General features: G+C 40.4%; 1 pseudogene; it reads left to right on the forward strand.

Moving 5' to 3' along the window:
• Window positions 1-12057: 12057 nt before the first annotated feature.
• Window positions 12058-12846, forward strand: LOC103069773 (proline-rich protein 23C pseudogene; annotated as a pseudogene).
• Window positions 12847-14832: the final 1986 nt, after the last annotated feature.

Here is a 14832-nt window from a genome sequence, read left to right on the forward strand (position 1 = left end):
TAAGAGACCTGAACACCCCACTCACATCAATGGACAGATCTTCTAGACAGAAAATCAATAAGGCAACAGAGATCATGAATGATACAATAGAGCAGTTAGACTTGGTATCTTCAGGACAGTTTATTCAAAAAAAAACAGAATACACATTCTTTTCAAGTGCACATGGAAGATTCTCTAGAATTGAGACACATACTAGGGCACAAAACAAACCTCAACAAATTTAGGAGTACAGAAATTATTTCAAGCATCTTCTCTGACCACAACAGTATGAAACTAGAAATCAAGCACAGAAAAAGAAATGAGAAAAAAAATTACATGGAGACTAAACAGCATGCAACTAAAAAAAGTGGGTCAATGAGGAAATCAAAAAGAAAATTTAAAAATACCTTGAGACAAATGACAATGAAAACACCATACAAAATCTATAGGATGCAGCAAAAGTAGTTCTAAGAGGGAAGATCATAGTAATACAGGCGTTCCTCAAGAAGACAAGAAAAATCTCAAATAAACAACCTAATTCATGACCTAAAAGAATTAGAAAAAGAAGAACAAACAAAACCTAAAGTCAGCAGAAGCAAGGAAGTAATAAAGATCAGAGAGGAAACAAATAAAATAGAGATTAAAAAAACAATAGAAAAAATCAATAAAACCAAGAGCTGATTCTTTGAAAGGATAAAGAAAATTGACAAACATTTGGCCAGGTTCACCAAGAAGGAAAGAGAGAGAACCCAAATAAAGAAAATCAAAAAAGAAAAGGAGAAATATCAACCAACACTGCAGAAATACAAAAAACCATAAGAGAGTACTATGAACAATTATATGCCAACAAACTCAACAACTTAGAAGAAACAAACAACTTTCTAGAAACATACAGTGCCCAAAATTGAATCAAGAACAAATAGATAATCTGACCAGACTGATCACTAAAAGTGAAACAGAATCTGTAAAAAAAAAAAAAAGAGAAAGATATCCCATGCTCTTGGATTGGAAGAATTAATATTGTTAAAATGGCCACACTACAGAAAGCAAACTACACACTTAATGTGATCCCTATCAAATTACCCATGACATTTTTCACAGAGCTGAAACAAATAATTCTAAAATTTACACGGAAATATAAAAGACCCAGAATTGTCAAAGCAATCCTGAAGAAAAGGAACAAAGCAGGAGGCATAACCCTCCCAGATTTCAGGCAATACTACAAACCTACAGTAATCAAAACAGTGTGGTACTGGCACAAAAACAAACATATGGATCAATGGAACAGAATAGGGAGCCCAGAAATAAACCCACATATGTACGGACAATTAAGCTTCAATAAAGGAGGCAAGAATATACAACGGGCAAAAGACAGTCTCTTCAGTAAGTGGTGCTGGGTAAGTTGGACAGCTGCATGTAAATCAATGAAATTAGAACATACCCACACACCATGCACAAAAATAAACTCAAAATGGCTTAAAGACTTAAAACTAAGACATGACACCATAAAGCTCCTAGAAGAGATCATAGGCAAAACATTCTCTGACACAAATTTTACCAGTGTTTTCTTAGCTTAGTCTCCCAAGACAATAGAAATAAAAGCAAAAATAAATAAATGGGACCTAATCAAACTTACAAGCTTTTGCACAGCCAAGAAAACCATAAACAAAACAAAAAGGTAACCTACAGAATGGGAGAAAATATTTGCTAATGATGCAACTGACATGGGCTTAATTTCCAAAATATATAAACAGCTCATACAACTCAACAACAACAAAAAATTAAGCAACCCAATCAAAAAATGGGCAGAAGACCTAAACAGACGTTTCTCCAAAGAAGACATACAGATGACCAGAAGGCACATGAAAAGATGCTAAACATCGCTAATTATTAGAGAAATGCAAACCAAAACTACAGTGAGGTACCACCTCACACCAGTCATCATTAAAAACTCTACAAATAACAAATGCTGGAGAGGGTATGGAGAAAAGGGAAACCTCCTACACTGTTGGTGGGAATGTAAATTGGTGCAGCCACTATGGAAAACAGTATGGAGATTCCTCAAAGAACTAAAAATAGAATTACTATATAACCCAGCAATCCCACTCCTGGGCATATATCCAGCCAAAACTGCAACTCAAAAATATACATGTATCCCTATGTTCACAGTAGCACTATTCACAGTAGGCAAGACATGAAAACAACCTACATGTCCATCAAAAGATAAACAGATAAAGAACATGTAGGACATATATACAATGGAATTCTACTCGGTCATAAAAAAGAATGAAATAATGCCACTTGCAGCAGCATGGAGGCAACTAGAGATTACCATACTAAGTGAAGTAAGTCAGAAAGAGAAAGACAAATACCATATGATATCATTTATATGTGGAATCTAAAATAAGACACAAATGAACCTATCTATGAAACAGAAACAGACTCACATAGAGAACAGACCTGTGGCTGAAAAAGGGGAGGGGCAGTGGGGAGGGATGGACTAGGAGTTTGGGGTTAGTAGATGCAAACTATTACATAGAGAATGGATAAACAAAAAAGCCCTGCTGTATAGCACAGGGAACTATATTCAATATCCTGATATAAAGCAAATGGAAAAGAATGTATATATATGTATAACTAAATCACTTTGCAGTACCGCAGAAATTAACACAACATTGTAAATAAACCATACTTCATTAAAAATATATATATTTCTATTTTTAAAAATTTGATTCACAATACCACCAAAAAGAAAAAAATACTTAAGAAGAAATTTAACAAAATAAGTGTAAGGCTTATAAATTGACAATAATAAAACACTGAGGAGATTACTAAAGATGATCTAAATATATAGGGAGACATTTATGACTCATGATTGAAGTCATGTTCATGATTGAAAGACTGAATATTGTCAAAATAGCAATTATTCCCAAATTGAGCTATACGAGAATCCAGCAGGCATTCATCAGAAATTGACAAACTGATACTAAAATTCATGGGGAAATGCAAAGGACCTAGAATTGTAATGACAGCTTTTAAAAACAACAAAGTTGAACACTACTCCGTTTCAAATCTTACTCAAAAGATACAATAATCAAGACAGTGTGCTATTGGCACATGAATAGTCATACAAGAGGTCAACGGAACACAATTATGAGTCAAAACCAAATATTTACACTTATGGTCAAATTGTTTCTGACAAAAGTGCCAAGACTATTAAATGTAAAAGGCATAGTCTTCTTAACAATTGAATATTCACATTCAAAAAGAAACTTAAACTATTAGTTCACACTATACCCACACACAAAAACACAAATTGGATCAAAGACCTAGATGTAAAAATTAAACTATTCATTTCTTCCAAAGAAGGCGGGGGTGTGGGGAATCATTAAGACCTTGGTTGGGCAGAAGGTTCTTAGATACAACACCAAATTTACAATCCATTTTTTAAACTTGGCATTTTGAAAGTCATCAAAATTTTAAACACATGCACATCAAAAGTCACCAATAAAAATTTTTGAAATACACCTAAAAATAATGTAATGTTATATGCCAATTATATCTCAGTGAAACAATGGAGGAAAGTCCATAAAATGGGAGAAAATATGTGCTATCACATATCAGATAAAGGAATTGTAACCAGAATATACAAAGAACTTTTACAACTCAAAAATAAGGTAAATGAGAGAATTTTGAAATGGACAAAAGATTTGAATAGATATTTAACCATAAAAACTACACAACATAGGCTTAGCTAATACACAAATGAGAAGATATTCAATGTCATTAGTCATTAGAGAAATGCAAGTTAAAGCCACGATGACATACCAAAACACACTCACGAGAATGGCTATAATCAAAAAGGACAAACAATACCAAGTGCTAGTGAGAATGAGGAAAGAGAGAGTGAAACCCACATGCATTGCTTGTGAGAACATCAAACTGTACAGCCATTTTGGAAAACCATTCCATGGGTTTACTTTTAAGTGGAACATAAACTTGCCATTTGACCCAAGAATTCTTCCATTCCTAATCTATGCAAGAGACCTGAAAACATATTTCCCCACACAGACATGTATAGGAGTGTTCATAGCAGCATTACTCATAATAGCCCCCAAACGGAAATAATCCAAATGTCCAAATACTCATGAATGTACAAATAAACGTGGTATTTCCATACAATAGACACTACTCCTCAAGTAAAATGAAAGAACATTTATGATAAAAACCCTCCAGAAAGTAGGCATAGAGGGAACTTACCTCAACATAATAAAGACCATATATGACAAACCCACAGCCAACATCATCCTCAATGGTGAAAAACTGAAACCATTTCCACTAAGATCAGGAAAAAGACAAGGCTGCCCACTCTCACCACTATTATTCAACATAGTTTTGGAAGTTCTAGCCACAGCAATCAGAGAAGAATAAGAAATAAAAGGAACCCAAACAGGAAAAGAAGAATTAAAGCTGTCATTGTTTGCAGATGACATGATACTATACATAGAGAATCCTAAAGATGCTACCAGAAAACTACTAGAGCTAATCAATGAATTTGGTAAAGTAGCAGGATAAAAATTAATGCACAGAAACCTCTGGCATTCCTATACTCTAATGATGAAAAATCTGAAAGTGAAATCAAGAAAACACTCCCATTTACCATTGCAACAAAAAGAATAAAATATCTAGGAATAAACCTACCTAAGGAGACAAAAGACCTGTATGCAGAAAATTATAAGACACTGATGAAAGAATTTAAAGATGATACGAATAGATGGAGAGATATACCATGTTCTTGGATTGGAAGAATCAACATTGTGAAAATGATTATACTTCCCAAAGCAATCTACAGACTCAATGCAATCCCTATGAAACTACCAACGGCATTTTTCACAGAACTGGAATAAAAAATTTCACAGTTTGTATGGAAACACAAAAGACCTCGAATAGCCAAAGCAATCTTGTGAAAGAAAAACGGAGCTGGAGGAATCAGGCTCCCTGACTTCAGACTAAACTACAAAGTTACAGTAATCAAGACAGTGTGGTACAAGCATAAAAACAGAAATATAGATCAATGGAACAGGATAGAAAGCCCAGAGATAAACCCACGCACATATGGTCAACTTATCGTTGATAAAGGAGGCAAGAGTATACAGTGGAGAAAAGACAGCCTCTTCAATGAGTGGTGCTGGGAAAACTGGACAGGTACTTGTAAAAATATGAAATTAGAACACTCCCTAACACCATACACAAAAATAAACTTAAAATGGATTAAAGACCTAAATGTAAGGCCAGACACCATCAAACTCTTAGAGGAAAACACAGGCAGAACATTCTATGACATAAATCACAGCAAGATCCTTTTTGACCCACCTCCTAGAGAAATGGAAATAAAAAGAAAAATAAACAAATGGGACCTAATGAAATGTAAAAGCTTTTGCACAGCCAAGGACACTATTAACAAGATGAAAAGACAACCCTCAGAATGGGAGAAAATATTTGCAAATGAAGCAACTGACAAAGGATTAATCTCCAAAACATACAAGCAACTCATATAGCTCAATATCAAAAAAACAAACAACCCAATCCAAAAATGGGCAGAAGACCTAAATAGACATTTCTCCAAAGAAGATATACAGATTACCAACAAATACATGAAAGAATGCTCAACTTCATTAATCATTAGAGAAATGCAAATCAAAACTACAATGAGATATCATCTCACACCATTCAGAATGGCCATCATCAAAAATTCTACAAACAATAAATGCTGGACAAAGTGTGGAGAAAAGGGAACCCTCTTGCACTGTTGGTGGGAATGTAAATTGATACATTTCTCCACTATGGAGAACAGTATGGAGGTTCCTTAAAAAACTACAAATAGAACTACCATATGACCCAGCAATCCCACTACTGGGCACATACCCTGAGAAAACCATAATTCAAAAAGAGTCATGTACCAAAATGTTCATTGCAGCTCTATTTACAATAGTCAGGATATGGAAGCAACCTAATTGTCCATCAACAGATGAATGGATAAAGAAGATGTGGCACATATTTACAATGGAATATTACTCAGCCATAAAACGGAACGAAACTGAATTATTTGTAGTAAGGTGGATGGACTTAGAGACTGTCATACAGAGTGAAGTAAGTCAGAAAGCGAAAAATAAATACCATATGCTAACACATATATATGGAATCTAAGAAAAAAAAAAAGGTCATGAAGTACCTAGGCGTAAGAGGGGAATAAAGACACAGACCTACTAGAGCATGGACTTGAGGATATGGGGAGTGGGAAGGGTGAGCTGTGACAAAGTGAGAGAGTGGCATGGACATATACACACTGCCAAACGTAAAATAGATAGCTAGTGGGAAGCAGCCGCATGGCACAGGGAGATCAGCTCAGTGGTTTGTGACCACCTAGAGGGGTGGGATAGGGAGGGTGGGAGGGAGGGAGACGCAAGAGGGAAGAGATATGGGAACAGATGCACATGTGTAACTGATTCACTTTGTTATAAAGCACAAACTAACACACCATTGTAAAGCAATTATACTCCAATAAAGAGGTTAAAAAAAAAAGAAATAAAACTTTTAGATGGTAAGCCACTAAAAAAAAAATGGTCAGAAGAACCTAGGGGCAAGACGGGAATAAAGATGCAGACCTACTAGAGAATGGACTTGAGGATATGGGGAGTGGGAAGGGTGAGCTGGGACAAAGTGAGAGAGTGGCATGGACATATATACACTACCAAACGTAAAATAGATAGCTAGTAGGAAGCAGCCGCATAGCACAGGGCAATCAGCTCGGCGGTGCTTTGTGACCACCTAGAGGGGTGGGATAGGGACGGTGGGAGGGAGGGAGGGAGACGCGAGAGGGAAGAGATATGGGGACATATGTATATGTATAACTGATTCACTTTGTTATAAAGCAGAAACTAACACACCATTGTAAAGCAATTGTACTGTAATAAAGAGGTTTAAAAAATTTTTAATTAAAATAAAAAAATGAAAGAACAACATATACAACATGCTACAACATGGATGAAACATGGATAACAGCTACTACAACAGGAATAAACTACCAAAACAGTATATTAACTGAAACAAGCCAGATGCAAAAGACTACACATTGAATGATTCATTTCTATGAAATATCCAGTAAAAAGGCAAATTTATAGACACAGAGGCAATCAGCGATTATCTTGGTCTGGGGTTTTGAGAAAGGATTTAATGCAAATAGGCATAAGGGAACTTTCTGAGGTAATGAAGATGTTCTGAAACTGGCTGTGGTGATGATTACCCAACTCCATAACTGATGTGTCTCCAGAGAAAGACACAGGATCACTTATTAGTATTCAAGGCAAAAATATGTATATAATTTTACTCATCATGAGGAAACATCAGAGAATCTCAAATTGAGAAACACTAAGAAATAACTACCTATAATTTTCAAAAATATTAATGGCTTGAAAAACAACAGAAGGCTAAGGAACTATTCCAGATAAAAGTTAACTAAGGAGACATGACACCTGAAAGAAATGCATGATCCTGACCTGAATCTTACAGGCAAAAAAAAGAAAAAGAAAAAAAGGCTGGTGGTTAATTGGATGAAAGTACACCAAAGGTACAAACTTCCACTTATAAGATAAATAAGTACTACGGATGTAATGTATAGCACACTAACGATAATTAATACTGATGTATGTTATACATTAGAGTTATGAGAATAAATCTAGAGAGTTCTCATCACAAGAAAAAAATTTTTTTCTATTTCTTTAATTTTGTACCCATACGAGATGAGGGACTTTAACTAAACTTATTGTGGTAATCATTTCATGATGTATGTAAGTCAAATCATTATGCTGTACACCTTAAACAACCAGTGCTGTGTGTCAGTTATATCTCAATAAAGCTGGAAGGAAAAATAATACTAAATTTAAATTTTTTAAATATATACAGAGATAGAGACATATAATGAAGGGTATTGTTAGTAAAATTGACAAAATTGGAAAATGGACTATGGACTAAGTTATACAACTTACTCTCTAATGATTCAAGGAACACATATTTATGTACGTGTATTTTTATCTATCTATCTATCTATCTATACATATATATATACATAAACATACATATCCTGTGGTCTTTCTGAGAGACAGGAATAAAGAATGATAAAGCAAGTGTGGCCAAGTGTTAAAAGTTAATAGAGGATAAATAAGAATTCTTTATATTGTTTTTGCACTGTTTCTGTAAGTTTGGAAATATTTCAAAAGAACGCATTAAATATTCAATAAAACAGCAGGACATTGATAATTCTTTGACATGACATTTATTTCTGAGCAATATGCTTAATAGGCAAACACTAGCAGGAGTCCCACCAAAGTCTAGAACAAGAAAGATGTCACTCTTCCAATAATATTTGACATTGTACTGGCGATACTAGCCAACAAAATCAGACAAGAGAAAGAAGTTAGATGTTTAAAACCTTAAAGGGAAGAAAAATAAGGCCATTTGCAAACCATATGATTGTAAAACTAAAAAAATAACTGAAAAAAACATAAGAGAATTCCATAAGAAAGCTGAATTCAAAATTAAGATACAGAAATCACTGTCTGTCACTTATAACACAGAAGCTGAAGTCCTTGTTTAAAAAAACAAAAAAAATCCCAAACTGCATTTGGCTTCAGCCTCAGCCTTTAAAAGGCCAAATAAGTACTTCAATGACAGTTTGTAATTCTTAAAATAGTAAATGATTAATAATCGTGTGACAACACAGGCCATCATCGTATCAAATCATTGGGATAGCATCACTAATTCAATGCAATTCGCCACTCAGTAACATGTTCAGGAAGTAAAGAAAGCACAACATAATATACCAGAATTACCAGTATTACTGTGAGGTAAGCAGAGAGTGAGTGGGCCAGTACCTCATTCTGCTTCAGGCAAAGACAAAGGTGTTGCTGTACAAGAGATGTTTGAAGCTGCCTTTTCTTATACAACATTTTCATGTAAAAGCCTGTATTGCATGTTGGAAAAGGTCTCTCCAATTAAAGATAGAAGGGGTAATGTACTTTGTGGATGACAATACCAAACAGCAATAAGATCCAACATATTGCAGAAAAAGACCCACAATACTTTGCCACTCGGGAAGAAAACAAGTCCCCTGTGTTACGTTTGTAAGTCCATAGAAAAGGATCTTGTCACATCAATACTGGATTGGGAGTTTGTGGGGAGTTGAAGGGAGCTACAGCTTTAACTATGCTGTTTAGATATTCTAAAATATGTATTCAGGTATTATTCCTAAAGTGAATAAAAATAAATAGGACTTTTTAAAAAGCTAGTTATGCATTCTAGGGGGATAGCAGAATAGACCTCATCAGACGGACGATCAGCAGCCATCTTGTAACCTACCCAGAACCGGGATTTATTTGCTAATTCCACCCCCACAGTGGTTCAAGCAGTTCATGTTGATTGGATAGTCAGGTTGGAATGACACCAAGAAAGTCCAAAGAGTGGGCCTGATAATCCATCCTGACAGTCTTTGGACATCTTAGAGTAAAAAAAAATAAGGCAGAAGGAAAGATATCTGATCTGCTGCTCGGCAAGCCATTCCTCAATTATATAGATGTTATGCCCTGAAAACACCTGGACCAGTACTTTCTAGCAGATCAGACCCCTTTTTAAGATGATGGTGATGATGATGATATTGTTTACCATTCACTGGATGTTGGCTACATGCCAGGCACTGTTCAAGATGATGAGAACAGGGCTGACAATGTCAAGTGGGAAAGACAGATCATAAACATCATAAACAGTAAATAGTTACTATTTACTAAGCACTTACTGTGTTCCAAGAACATTTTACATACATTATCTCACAACCCCCCTGAACAGCAGATGGCATGCTCGCCGTTTCACATGTAAGGAAACTGAGGTTAGCGAAGGTGAAATGACTTGCCTGTGCCTGATCATGGGCATTCCCTGGTGGTCCAGTGGTTAGAACTCCAAGCGTTCACTACAATGGGGACGGGTTCAATCCCTGGTCGGGGAACTAAGATCCCAGCAGGCCTCACCGCACGGGCAGTTAAAAGAAAAAAGAAAGAAAGCAAAGGTGCTGACCAGAGGAGGAAATCAGGTGCGACTATGCCAGGCCCCCGGTAACTGCCTTTGTCTCAGGACAGGACCACATTCCCTTGGGAGGGGAGCTCACAGTGAGGATTCACAGGGCCCAGGACAATGATGAGCCCAGATGTGAGACTACTGAGGTCAGGAGAGCCGTGGACAAGAGGTGGCACCAGGCTGGGACAGGAGCCACCACGTTCAGGGCCCCATCCCTGGCCAGACCAACAGCCCCGAGCCCCACCCTGTGTCCTGGCCAAGTTTGGGTTCCTCTTTCTGGCCCCTAAAACAGAGCATGTTCACACTCAATCTCCTGAATGGGGTCCCCATTGAACATTCCCCAACCATGGGATATTCAAGCTTCGCCGACAGAATTCTCCAGGACAAAAGTAGTTGTTTCCTGCAAGCTCCCCAACATCTCCCCACCCCACCCTCTGTCCAAACAACAGACACACAGCAATGGCTCCCATCACCTGGGAACATAGAGGAAGGTGCCAGTGGCATCCACATTCACCCCACAAGAACTCAGGTTCCTGGCAGGGCCCCCTATGTCAGTGTACAGCCCCTGTTAGTTCCCCCAGCCAGCATCCTGACCTAAGCAGGGGAATTTCTTGGCCTGTGGCTGAAACACCAGAAGTGCAGCCAGGAGAGCAGATGCAGGCCAGGAGTGTAGGGGAAACCCCTCAAGGCAGGCCCAGGAAGTTTGAGTTCCCTTCATGACTTTGTCACTAACAGGCTGGGATGTGACCTCAACCATAAACCGCCCTATTCCTGAACCCCTCAAATGCTGAATGAAAACAAATGCAGTGATCTTAAACTTCCTCACAAAACAGAGTCTTTGTGGAGGTGCTTAAGGAGAATTCCTACGCCCATGACTCCAGGCATTCTGAGCAGTGATTCTGGGATGCAGCAAAGAATCTGCATTTTACACCAATTGGCTAGAGAAGGTCAGTGTCTGCCAATTCACAAATCACTAGCTTGAACACCCATCGAGAGAAGCCTGATTTAAATGGAATTCAGTACAAAGGAATGCTATGTGGCCCTCAAAATGAGAACATATAAGCTATTTTGTAAAAAGGGCCAAAGTGAGCAATCACGTGGTTAAAGGACAGGGAGGGAGATGTTTCACCTTCCTCGGAAACCATATGAAAATATCACCTATTCCAGAATCATTATTGGATGTTTTCTCCTATTAACACTGGTTAGGCAGTCGAGCCACACCTTCTCTTGGCAACCACCTTCAGGGATCTGACAGTCATTGACATCACAGGCAAGGAGAGGCTTAAGGATGTTATCCAAAAATTCACCTCACTGTTGGACCAAAAGAAGTTAAAAGGTCACTTCCAGGGCGAGGTCTCAGGGGACGAGGGAACTACATCTCACTGTCCTGGTGCAGCGCTCCACTGGTGGGACTTGAACTTGAATCAGTTTTCCGGTTAAGGTTTTCCGTATCTGAGGTCAACGCAAGGAAAGCCAGGAACTCGACCCAGGAAGCCTAGTCCGAGAGCGGCACGATTGCTCCGCCCCCTTGAGGCCTATGAAAGCATTTCTCTAGAGTAAACTACCCACCTCAGCTGGGGCTACTGGCCAACACAGAGGCCTCCACTTCTAGGGGCGGAGACTAGGAAGGGGCGGAGCTTAGCGTGAGGATGCTTTGCGACTCAGGTTCCGCTGGCGTCACTCACAACATCCTTGGCCCACTCCTGCGCAAACCAGTCCACGTGAGGACCTGAAGTTTCACACACGCAAAGCCGAGCTCAGCAGCTCCCCTAGAAGCCAGGACTGAGGGATCCCGAGAGGCGCCCCCAGAGCTCTGAAGGCTCCTCCCTCGTCCCGCAGTCCTGCGCCACACCGCCCGGCTTCGGCCTCACCTGTCAAACCGATCTGTCACTGCCTGCAGGACCCAGCCCTTCCTCGCCTTCTGCCAGGCCCCAGGCCCGCGGCCACATTGAGAAGATGGGCAGCCGGCCCCACAGCCCCAGCGCCTCCCCTGCGGACTGGTGGGGACCGCATCCCCAAGGACCGGGCCCTGCCAAGCGCCAGCGAACGGAGGAGCCCGCGGGCCCCGAATCCAAGTCCAGGGCGGCGCCCAGCCTGGACAACCTGACCTGGCCCCCGACCGCGGACACGCTCATCTTCGTGGTGGTCCTGCCCGCCGGCTGTGCCCTGCACGTGCCCCTGGACGACGTCGACCTGCTGCTGGAGCCCGAGCCAACGTCCGTGCTGCAAGTGTCTCTCGGAGATCACATCCTCATGCTGGTCCCCGAGGCCCTCCTGGGCTCGGGTGTGGAAGGCCCGTGGGGACAGGGCCTGAGACGAGGCGCTTTCCTGAGCCCTCCCGGGGAGTACATGGCCCTGGAGCCAGGATTCTTCTGCGCAGCTGTCCCAGAGGTCGCCTGCCAAGAAGAGGTCAACGAGGAGGACGCAGATGCTGACGCCGACTTCCTGCCAGCTGGGACGGATGCTACTGCAGTCTCAGTCGCTGGGCTCCGCCCCTCGGCTGGATGTATGTCTGGCTTCGACCTGTTGGGCCAAGCCTCAGAGCCGTCCCCTCGGGCCCTCAACTCCAGTCCAGAGAGACGCTGTCCTCACCACGACAACAACCTGGACTTGCACCTTCTAGAGCCCTTCCCTGACTCACCACTCCAACCTCTACCTCCCTCTCCAAGTCCAGGTCCTCACCAGCGTCCCCAACGCCCTCACGGTCCTCCACGCAAGACCCGGAAATGCCTATTCCCTGAATAAACTGCCTCCCACAATTCCTGGCCAACTCAACGGGGACCAGGAGAGAGTCTTCTGATATTGGCTGTATGTACCTTGCACACACCGTAAGAATCATACGAACAGATGCTTTATGGATGCAGGCTGCAGGCTGCAGGCTGCCTGCGAACAGATGCTTTATGGATGCAGGCTGCAGAATTCTGATCAGTGACTCACTAAAACACCTGAAAGGAAGCTCACCCGGGCAAAGAAAAGCCGCTTGAAATACAGTCTGTTTTCCGACAGCCAGACTCCTCCTTAGATTTTCTCTAGGGAGGGCACCCTTAAGCCGCTCTACCCCCCTCCCATTCGCTTCAAACCTAAGCGCCAGCACTTTTCTCTAAAAAGCCATCCTTTTCCAGCCACCCTACCGCTGCCCATACCCCTGTACCCCCCAACCCCCTTAATAGAGTAATTGCTAAATTTGTTTTGTTTACAGGGTTTGGACCTAGTGTCCATACTAGTTTACAACAACCTCTACCCAGTTTGACATTTTCTGGATGGCAGCTCTAGCCCCTTTGGGGGAATCTAGCCAGTAGTTGTATCTGGACAAATCTTTGTTGGATACAGAACACAGGATGGGGAACAATGATCAGGCGCCCTCCTCTTTTTGAATGAGCAGGTTGGCAAATGGTTTAACTTATTGCTGGGTTTGGGGGTGTATTTTCCCAAAAGAGCCAACTGTTTTCCATTCTTCCTACATGCTTTTAATATATTTCTCTTGTCCTGGAAAAGTTTGTAATTCTAAAGATTCTGTGTTTTATACTTCTAAGATCCCAAATAGGTTTTGTACATTACTACTAGCATATAGAAATAATTTGCTCTCATATTGGTCTGATATCCAGCAAAATTACTTAATTTCTGTAACCACTTCTCTATAGATTCTCTTGCTTGACTGATAAAGATCTCTCCAAATAATAAGAGTATGTCTCTTTTTTTCACAAGCCTCTTACATCTTATTTTTCCTTAATCTTTTTAAAAAATAAATGTATTTATTTATTTTTATTCATTTATTTTTGGCTGCATTGGGTCTTCATTGCTGTGTGCGGGCTTTCTCTAGTTGCGATAAGCGGGGGCTGCTCTTCGTTGCGGTGCGCGGGCTTCTCATTGCGGTGGCTTCTCTTGTTGGGGAGCATGGGCTCTTGGCCTGTGGGCTTCAGTAGTTGTGGCACGCAGGCTTCAGTAGTTGTGGCACGCAGGCTTCAGTAGTTGTGGCTCGCGGGCTCCAGAGCACAGGCTCAGTAGTTGTGGTGCATGGGCTTAGTTGCTCCATGGCATGTGGGATCTTCCCAGACCAGGGCTCGAACCCGCGTCCCCTGCATTGGCAGACGGATTCTTAACCATTGCACCACCAGGGAAGTCCCTCCTTAATCTTTTTCATTGGTTATTACTTCAAATCCAGGTTGACTGGTATAGTCAATAGGGTCATCCCTTTCTTTTTCTTTTGTTTTTTTGAAGTATAGTTGATTTACAATATTAGCTTTTGGTGCACAATAAAATAATTCAATATTTTTATAGATTATATTCCAGTTAACGTTATTACCAAAAAATGGGTATGAATTCTCTGCTGTACAATATGTCCTTGTTCCTTACTTACTGCATACACAGTAGTTTTAATCTCTCAGTACTCCACCCTATCTTGTTCCTCTCTCCCCTCTCTCTGGTGACAACCACTACTTTGTTCTCATATGTGTCTGTTTCTGTTTTAGTCTATGCATTTATTTGTTTTATTTTTTACCTTCCACATATGAGTGATAACATAGAGTATATGTCTTTCTCTGTCTGACTAATTTCATTAAGCAGAATACACTCTAGGTCCATCCACGTTGTTGCAAATGGCAGAACTCCATTCTCATCAGACTGGCATCCATCTGCACACACTTTGCAGTGGGTTTTCAATAAAACCAAATGAGCTTTTCTTCTCCTGATTTTCTTTTGCCCTGAACGTTTGGCTTTAATCCAGAAAGAGTG

This window comes from Lipotes vexillifer, unplaced genomic scaffold (assembly GCF_000442215.2).
Source record: "Lipotes vexillifer unplaced genomic scaffold, Lipotes_vexillifer_v1.1 scaffold40, whole genome shotgun sequence".
In the NCBI taxonomy this organism is placed as follows: Eukaryota; Metazoa; Chordata; class Mammalia; order Artiodactyla; family Lipotidae; genus Lipotes; species Lipotes vexillifer.